Genomic DNA, 10,476 nt, shown 5'->3' with positions numbered 1-10,476 from the left:
TGATTTCATGAAATTTTAAAATTTATTTTGAAGTTTTGCCCTCTTTCTAATTCATTCCCAAAACTTGATTGTATTGTTCTACTATGGGCATTGAAATAAATATTTCACATGTGTGAACATCGTTCATCCCAAGAAAGTTTCAAGCCCCTTTTTCTAGGATACCATAGGATATGTTTATTAGAACGAGTGTTTGAAGAAAAGACTGAGCATGGCAGGAAAACTACCAATGGTTCTGAAATCATCCCTCAATTGCTTGTTGGATATGCTCATGGTTAATTCAGCAGTGATTATAATTACATGTTCTTTTTTCTTCTTTTTAATTTTTAAAATTTTTTAAAGATTTATTTATTTTAGAGAGAGAGCGCGCAGGGCGGGGCAGGGGACCTTAGAGGGAAAGAATCTCAAGCAGATCCCCCACTGAGTGTGAGCCCGCCTCAGGGCCCGATTCCACAAGATCAGGATCTGAGTCATACCAAGAGGGGGACGCTTAACTGACTGAGCCACCCAGGCGCCCCTATAATTATATTTTCCAATTCAATTTGTATTGCTCTCACCAATACCTTCATGAATTTTATTTCCTATGCTGTTGTCATTGCAACTAAGTTCAGGTCATTCTCTAGGCCGGCCTAGAAGCTACCGGTTGGAACTTATTTGGTCCCTCAGGCTTGAACTGCAGCATGGCTCAGGGCTCCTTCGCATCACAGGGTTTAGAGATTTATCTCTAAGAGTTAACTCAGTCCCTAAGGGTAAGAGGCTCCCTCAGAGCCAACTGTAGGCAAGCACAGGCTCAGTGCAAAATGTATTTGTGCAACCACACCCCAAAGTCTTGTTTGCTGCCATAGTTCTGTGGTCTGAGCACAAAGGATGGTGTTAGCAGAGATGGACAACAGGGGCAGGGCTGTCAGCTCACCCTGGGCTGGGAGGTGAACTCTGAGGGTCCCACTAATGCCTCTTAGGGGGGCAGCAGCACCAGCCTTGCAGAATTCTACAACCCACCGAAAGGCCCAAGGCTATCTACCCAAGAGAGCACGCTACTGACAAAATAATAGCAACTGGGCTGACCTGTTTAAACTTCTCCGTGACAGGTGAAATAATTTTGAAGCTAAATTCTCTTCTGTGTTTAAAGATGGGTTAAGTTTAACCCAACTTTGCAGAAACTGAAATATCACACATACCATATAGTAGTAAATTTGGTGAAAGAATCCCAGTAGTTTTTGGTTTGGGTTTTGTTTTTTGGTGTGTGTTTTGTTTTGTTTTGTTTTGTTTTGGCCTATGGAGTCCCCATACATGTACATCAAAACAAGGGAAAAGAGTTAAATATATTATATAATAAAATTCTGATTCTTTGAAAATATTCATTGTTGATTCTTTTTTTTTTTTTTAAAGATTTTATTTATTAATTTGACAGAGAGAGAAACAGCCAGCGAGAGCGGGAACACAAGCAGGGGGAGTGGAAGAGGAAGAAGCAGGCTTCCAGGGGAGGAGCCTGATGTGGGGCTCAATCCCAGAACTCCGGGATCACGCCCTGAGCCGAAGGCAAACGCTTAACGACTGCGCCACCCAGGGGCCCCTCATTGTTGATTCTGTTAGCCAGTTATATGATCAGCAAACAATAACAATTTGGTCTCAAATTCATGTCTTGCATTTCCTTGCATTGGATAGAGCAACCCTGAATACTGCTCTAACCACGGTGTTACAGGACCTCACTTCTTATTTCTGGTGAACGGGAATACATGACAGCACTTAAGTGTGATGCGGTCTGCCAGTTTCCAGGATACGCTCCTCGTCAAGTTGAGGATGTACGTCTTATTCTTAGTTTACTAAGAGTTTGGATTGCGAGCGAATGCTAATTTTAATCAAATGCCTTTTGTATATCCACCCACATGATTGCTTATCCATATTGAATGCTTGATGAGATGCACTAATATTTCATTCTGAATCTCTATTTATAGCTGTATTTGTATTATATTTGCACAAATATCAATTTGTATTTTTTTTCCTCCCACATTTTAACAGATTTTTCTGCCAGGGTTATGCTGTTTCATACGATAAATCAGTAAGCATTCCATCTTTTTCTATGGAAGAATTTGTATTACATCCTCAACTGATCTCTTCTTGGAATATACAAAAGTATTTGCCTTTATAGCTAGGCCTGCCACGTTTTTTAGACGTAGTATTTTGACGACATTTTCGATGTCTTCTATGCTGTTTGGCCGCCTGAGGTTGTGTATTTCTTGGCTCAATTTTGGTCATTTACATTTTCCCAGTGAATTCTGTTTGTGATGTTTACAATTTATTAAGTGAGAACTAAGTGCATAATCTTATGTAAATTTGCTCCTCTAATTCTGTGGTCCTATGTCCTTTGGTATTTTTAGTTTCATATTTATGTTTTGTTTTGTTTTTTTAAGTAGGCTCCGGGCCCAGTGTGGAGCACAACGCACGGCTTGAACTCAGGACCCAGAGATCAAGGCCTGAGCTGAGATCAAGAGTCGATCACTTAACCAGACTGTGCCACCCGGGCGCCCCTGTTTTTCTTTGATTCTTGGCTGTGTTCACTACAGGTCTATTCATTTTATTGGTATGCTTCTACTTAAAATGGCTCACAGAACCTTAAGTAAAATACATGGCCGTTGGAATTTTCCTGTTGTTCACATTTTAGGTGAATGGTAGTTTCCTGTCTTCAAAGAACACACTTATACTGAAGAATTCTAACATTTGAACCCAGGCAATGAATTACAACAACAGGTTCACAAATAGGAGGACTAAAGTCAAGAGAGGCCCTTTTGGCAAATTACAGGAGAAATCAAAAACAACTCCCAGGGCCAGAGCCCTCCTGGGACTTGAAGTGTGGGCCACGCCCAGTTAACAAGGACAGACGTTAGCAGTCAGGTCTTTTTTTTTTTTTTAAGATTTTATTTATTTGTCAGAGAGAGAGCACTCTGGGGCACAAGCAGGGGGAGGGAGAAGAAGGCTCCCTGCTGAGCAAGGAGCCTGATGTGGGACTCGAAGTCAGGTCATTTCTAAATGGCGTTTGTCTCCACAAAGAACATAAGCGGGTTTACTTCTCCTAAAAGACTTTTTGCCTCTGTGGTATGAGTGGTTCTGAGAAACGAACCCTGAGGCATAATTTTATGGGAGGGAAGGGCTTGTTTAAATAAGAACATTCTGCCACAGTAACATGACTAAGAAACTATGTAAGTAGAAAGCCCGGGGGCGCCCTCCCGCGATGCAGCGGAGCCAGGTGATCTGGGCAAAGTATGTAGACATATCTTGTTATCTTGAAAGAAGTGAGCTTGGGAATATTGCCCAAATAGGAGGCGAAACCATCTTGGGCTGAAGCCATACTCTGAGATTGCAGACTATTACTTTAGAATGTTGTCTACATTTTAACATGAAAGGTTTGTTAAGCTATCATTAATGGGCTTGGCAATCACAGATTTGCTTGATTCAAAGAACAGCTTTCAAATGATCCCAATTTAAAATCTTGTAATCCCAATGAGCAATCCCTAAAACTTGGAGTTACTCATACTGTGGCACGAACAATCCGAGGCTGAACGTAGGTTCTCTCAAGAGAATAAAAAGGCTGACATTCAAAAACATGAATTCTGAGACCAAGGACAGTTAAAGGCAGCAAATAGCGGTCTCAATTTTAGTGAGCTAATGAATGTGAAAACATTTCAGAATATTCCTTATCTGTATGTCCAAAGGAGATGAGAACAGGATATGGAAGAGATATCTGCCTCCCATGTTCACTGCAGCATTATTCACAATAGTCGAGATATGGAAATATCCTATCAACGGATGAATGGGAAAAGAAAATGTGGTGTATTTACGCACAGTGTGGTATTATTCAGCGTGGAAATAGAAGGAAATCCTACCATTTGCAAGAACATGGATGGATCTTGAGGGTATTATGCTGAGTGAAATAAGTCAGACAGAAAAAGACCAAGACTGTATGATCTTACGTATATGTGGAATCTAAAAAAAAAAAGTCGAACTTCTAGAAATAGAGAGGAGATTGATGGTTACCAGGGCCTAGGGGGAGGGGGAAAAGTTGGCAAAGGGCACAAACTTCGAGTTATAAAGTGGACAGGTTCTGGAAATCCAATGTACAGCATAGTGATTATAGTTAACAATACTGTATTATGTCCTTGAAACTTCCTAAGAGTAAATCTTAAATGTTTTTACCACACACACAAAGTGGTAGAAGTGACAGAAATGGACCTTACTGTGGTCCTTATCTCACAATATAGAAGCGTATCGAATCATCACATCGCACACCTTAAACGCATGCAATTTGATACGTCATTATATTTCAGCAAAACTGAAAAAAAATAAGAATTCCTATCGGTCCCTGGTTCTACAGTTTCAACACCCTCCTTCCCCTGCCAAGTCTCCCTTCTAGTATTTCTGGAAAAGCCCAGAGGGTGTAACTCAGAATTCACACCCATCTGCCCACTTTGCTTTCTTTTCTTGTGCTCTGACCTTTGCCAGATGATATCATCGGTATCTACCTGGCCTTGCAAACTTTTTCACAGAGGTGGTCACATCTCCTTCTGGCACCATGATCTGAGAACACCCATTGTCATTTCCACTAGGATACTCAAGAGAATGCCTCCCTCCACTCATTTCCCCCTCAGCATTACTGAGATATAATTAACATATAACATTGTGTAAGTTTAAGGTGTATAACATGTTGATTTGATACATTCATATATTGCAAAATAATTACCCCCACAGCTATAGCTAATACCTTGATCACATCATGTAATTACCATATGCTTTCTTGTATAGTTCAGGTGAGAACATTTCAGATCTACTCTCTTAGCAGCTTTCAAGCATATAATACAGTATTGTTAGTTATAATCACCATACTGTACATTAGATCCTCAGAACTCATTCATCTTTGAACTGGAAGTTTGTGACCTTTGACCAACATCTCCTCACTTCTCTCAACCCCCAGACGTGGCAACCACCATTATACTCTCTATGAATTTGGCTTTTTTTAGACTTCACCTTTAAGAGAGATCATACAGTATTTATCTTTCTGTTTGACTTATTTCACTTAGCATAATGCCCTCAAGGTCCATCCATATGCTATCACAAAGGCCTGTCTTTCTCATGACTGAACAGTAATCTATTGTATGTACACACCACATCTTTATCCATTCATCTTTGGATGGACACTTAGCTGTTTCCATATCTTGGCTGTTATGAATGATGGTGTGATAAATGTTTCTCCCCCATCCACCTGTAGGAGTCTGCTTGTTCAGCGGGTAGCAAAGCAGTTGCTTGTATGCTGTCTTATAGAGGTTTAGTTATGTTTATTTATAGTTCCTGTCATCCAGAATAGAGTTCAGAGGGCTAGGCCAGGAGACAGTTCCCCCAAACAGATACTGTTTTCAGAAGTGCCCCGACCTCTAAGGTAACTTGTGTTACTTGGAGTCCTTCTCTTCCAACGACTTCTATTCCAGGAGCTTTACCCAAACTCATACAGCAGACTTCTGGTGGAAAGTTCCTACACTGATGTCTCACTTGTCACCCTGACCCTTCTCCTGGTGGCACCCCCAGCCTTTCCACTTACTTCAAAATGTGGCGGTAATGGTTTCGAGCAGGAATTGGCCACCTATGGCCCCTGGGCCAACAACAACACACAACCTATTTTTGTACAAGCTTCAAGTTAAGAAGGTTTTCTACATTTTTAAACGATTGAAAAAGTCAAAAAGATTATTTCATGACACGTGAAAATTATGAGATTCAAATTTCATGTCTACACGTAAAGTTTTATTGGAAAACAGCCACATTCATTTGTTCACATATTGTCTATGGCTATTTTCCTGCTCTAATTACACAGTGGAGTGTTTGCAACAGAGACCAGATCACCTGCAAAATCTAAAATATATATATGGACCCCTTATAGCAACAGTTCACTGACTTCTGGTTTAGAGCATGGACCCTGGAGCCAGTCTGCTCAGGGTTTGAATTTCGTTCTGACACTAACTTATCATGTGGGCAATATCTTAGCATGTTCTGGGCCATGCTTTCCACATTTGTAAGGGGGGAGGATGAAAATAGTTTGATTTAGCTCATTAGGTTGTGTGGGGATTACACAAGTTGATTTAGAATAGTGCCAGGCACAGGCCATGAATATTAATTATTATTGTTACACTACAGCTGGTGACCATGAAAAATCTATCTGGTGTTAAATAAAAATTCTGGATTGAATGTGTGTTTCTTAACTGACCATGAAGTAATAGGAAGACATATCTGCTGACTATGACAGTCACTTAAACAATATAGTCACAGTGTCACTGTTACCAAGAGGCTGCAGAATGAAACTTCACTCTTGTCCCAAATAAAGGTCAAATTTAGGCATTTAATTTCCTGTTTTCCTACATCATCCAGGAACCTCAGCAATCAACTGGTTTTCTTTTGTTTATTTTATTTTGAAGAAGGCTGAATAAAACTTTCCATTTTTTAATGTTCCTCTGTAGTAATTTTTCCATGTAAATATAATTTTATATAGTTATATTATGGCATATACAATTTAATTATTTTTACTTAAGCTTACATTATAATTTTTTCACATTGCTTCTTAGTTCCCACCATCTCTTGTTTTAAAGAGTTTAAGGAAGACAAACTTTCAAGTTCATATAGGAACTTTTCAAGATACATCTATAAAGAAAGTTTTGAAAACTCAAGTGGTTTTCATTGCTTCTCACCTGAATATTGATCCAATTTTCATCAGACTGATGACTTTGAATTGCTCATGTCATTGGTTTCTCCCAAACGTCATCTCGAAGCATATTTCAATATTTGCAGCAACAAGCATTCTAGAAACAAAACTAAAAGCTTTTTGCTGTGTTCATGAAGAGGGTGAAAGCGCTTGCCAAGCATAAATCTTGCAGCAATGGGGATGAGGATACGACTGGCATTAGAACACCGACCATCATTTCTCACTCATCAGAGAAACAGGACCTACAAAGCCACATGGCAGAGGCAAGAACAGACCCAAAGATGCTCACCAGACAAATCATTTGGGGGGCAGAGAGTAGATAGTGATGTGAGTTTGTAGGGTATATTTAAAAAAAAAAAATTCTCCTAGGGGTGTGGAGGTCAGTTCCTTTGTCCCATTTAGCTCACAGGTCCCAAAGGACAATGCAATGCCCTGAGCCTGACCTGCATACAACCACCTTGTCCTAAAGCATTTGTCCTCAGAAGACCTTAAAGTGGTGGTTAGAGCCAATTACATTTTTCCTCCTTTTTTTTTGGGAGGGGCACATTCTAGCAGCTACATTCACTCATATGTAGGCTCAAAGAATGAGCCTCTTCTACCTAGAAAAAAAAAGAGACGGTTTTTAAGCAGAATCCATAACTTCCTTCAGAGAAGCAATCAAGTCAGCCAATTTTGGCAAAATAAACCTGGTAATCTATGGAGGAAGTGAAGCTCTTGCCAGTTATCCTCACATGCATCTATTCTCTTAGGCATTGTAAGGGATAGCCACAATTTTCATGTCAAACTAGCCTCCAAATTCATTTATCCTCATTTCTTTCTCCAAGGCACCTTCAAGCCGAGTATGCTAGTGCATAAATATGTTTGTATTTGTGTAGGTTTTGGAGTCTGAATATCTCCGGTTGTGGGGTATGCTTAGTTTCTTCTGAAAAGATATCAGAGGAAAGAGAAAGTGATATTTCTGGGAATCATCCTTTTATTCCACCTACCCATCTAGTTGACTCCCTAATTCTCAGCCTCATTTTAATAAAACACATTGAATAGCTCTGCTTTTATGATTTAAATGGACTTTCAAATTGGGATTTAACCATCTGATATAACAAAGTGGGTGGACTTCAGTCTTCAGAGGAAAAAGAATAAACATACTGAAAGCTGTAATTAAAATTTTCCGTTTGCCTCCAACCCTCTTAATGCAACTATTGTCAAACTTGAAATATCCAGTGCCCAAATTCAAGTTTTGCGAAAAGTGGTAGGGGGTGGCAGCTGAAAACATTCCAGAAAAGGCAGCTGAAATGATTTTGGTAGAAATCCAGATCCACTGGATGAGCATGAACACGCTGACGTGTGTTAAATTCAGAATATACCGGAGGTTAGAGACCATTGGTCAATTTCCTTGAACAGAGGTGATTAAAATAACTTTGTGAAGCCCCCATTCTATAATGCAAGTGCTTCAGCTCCTAACAGTCCACATGGAGGCATCACTGAGGAAGGTATGACAAAGTTAGCCGTAAAGAAATAAGAAAGAAAACCTTCAATACAGAACAATTGGATATATTTACCAGTTACTCAAGCCCCCAGCCTTAAAGTCACCCTTGACCCATCTTGTCTATCACACCCAGGGACAAGATCCAAGGTCTCTGGGGCCTGAAGCATATGTAGTAAAGATCTTAAGAAAACACACACACACACACACACTTTTTTTTTTCTTTGCAAACTTTCCAGAAACATAAGCTAATCAAAGTGTCCAGAAGCCTCGCAGTAAATTCCCCTCTGTGCACTCTGCACTCCTGTTGGTTCTGCCTTCAGTATATGTCAAGAACCTGACCTCTTTTCCATCTCTCCCCTACCATCCTGGACCCAACTACTTTCGTTTCTTGCTTGAACTACTGAAATATTACTATGTCTTCCATTGGGCCTTTATAGCCTGTTCATCCCACAGGCAAGCAAATTAGACTGTGATCTCGGTTGGCTTAAAACCCTCCAACTTCGTCTTCTGTTGTACTATATAAGTCCTTACAGTGCCTTTCAGGGTCCTGCTCTATCTGGCCACCCTGTGCCTCTTGGACCAAGTTTGCTCCTCACTCACCTCTTACCAACCAGGATTCCTTGCAGTTTTGGGAACCTGCTAAACATGCCTCCAGGCTTCTGCATGTGTCATTCCTGATATCCAGAATACTTTTCCCTGGAATCCGTACTTTGTTCTGGTCTTACACTTCAATGTCACCTTCACAGACCACACAGTATAAAACAGCAGCAGCCTGTCCCCCCAGACATCCTATCTTCCCTGCTTTGGATTTGTCTCTACTGTGCTTCGCCTCATGTGGCATATCTTTATTTGTTTTGTTTTACTCTCCTCTTCCAGACTGCAGGCTCTATGAGGGTAGGGATTTTACTGTATTCACTGCTGTGATCCATTCTTACAACAGTGTCTAACATTTGTGGAAAGAAGAGATTATCTGGCCCAGGAAATTAGGTTAATCATGATGTCATTGGCAGAGAAAGAAAAATTATATTCAGGGAGATGGTGGAATGCCTTCATGCCTTCTGGATGTTAAGTCTAAAGTGACAGATTCTTAAATTATCACTACACGCTGTGAATAAATACCTATTTTTGATGGAGAAGAAAGTGCGTGCGCTAGGAGTAAACCACCTAGAACAGGACCTTTTTTTTTTTTTTTTAAATTTCACATCTGGTTTTACCAAAGTTACCAAAGTTACAATGCACTAATTCTCCAGTCAAGTTTCACTCCCTTTGACTACGTGTTTATCTTTGTTTCATGTTCCAAATAGGCAAGGAAAATTTCACAGACTGCAAGGACAAAACAATTTCTTTCAAGAGGTGTTTTCTCAAACCGTGAACATAAATCGGCTGGTCATTTACTCTGAGATTTTACTTTTGTGGGTCAGGTAGCAAAACGTCCCTCCCCTTCACTCCTCAACTCAGGGATCTCTAATCCCATCTTCATTCCCCAGGTCTCTCCAGGAGGAAGTGAGTTCCAGGAGGGGTTTCAGAGGGCTCCAAGTGGAGCCTCCTGCGGTTCAAAGGAGCAGTCCCTGCATTGGGCTGTTGGTCAAGCTATACAGTCAGTGAGGGAGAGAAGACTCGGACGTGCCCTGTCCCTGTCTCCGCAGGGATGCTCTTTAGGCTGCTGGTTTCTTGGAAAGGGGGGGGAGTCTTGGGGCGAACTTTTCCCTTGAGCATAAGGGTGTGCGTTTCTCCGGCTGGGGAGGAGTCCCGGTGTTGGGAGGGGGTACAGGATGTCCAAGTTAAGGCTCTCTAAAGAATTCTTCCCAACGGAGCTCCCCCAGGAAGCTGACACTTCTGAGGAGCACGTCTCCCTTGCATCAGGTCTCTATTTACCTGAAGACAAATGAGCCTGCTTTGAAAGCTATAAACGGTGGCGCGGGGGGATCACGTCTGCCCTGGAGTCCGGCTTCCGGCTCTCGCAGTGTCAGTTAAAGCTCCAGGGGGTGAATGCGGTAGTCAACTGCTCATTCATTCAACAAATATTTATTGAGCGCCCGCTGAGTGCCAGGCACTGGGGGTGCCCGGGGCCGAGAAGCAACTTAAGAATTTATACTCGTTCCCCCAGAGCCGCGGCGCGCAGTGGGAGCAACCCCGCACTCCTCGCACTCCTCGCCCGCCCGCAGCCCGCCTGGGTGTGCCCGGCGCGGCCCTCCCGACGCCCCCCCGGATCCAACCTCAAGGGTTTAATCCGGGCGAGGAAGGCGGGGAAAACCGG

This window comes from Ailuropoda melanoleuca, chromosome 5 (genome assembly GCF_002007445.2).
Source record: "Ailuropoda melanoleuca isolate Jingjing chromosome 5, ASM200744v2, whole genome shotgun sequence".
Taxonomy (NCBI): domain Eukaryota; kingdom Metazoa; phylum Chordata; class Mammalia; order Carnivora; family Ursidae; genus Ailuropoda; species Ailuropoda melanoleuca.
The sequence above is the reverse complement of the archived record's forward strand: the minus strand, read 5'-3'. Positions refer to the sequence as shown.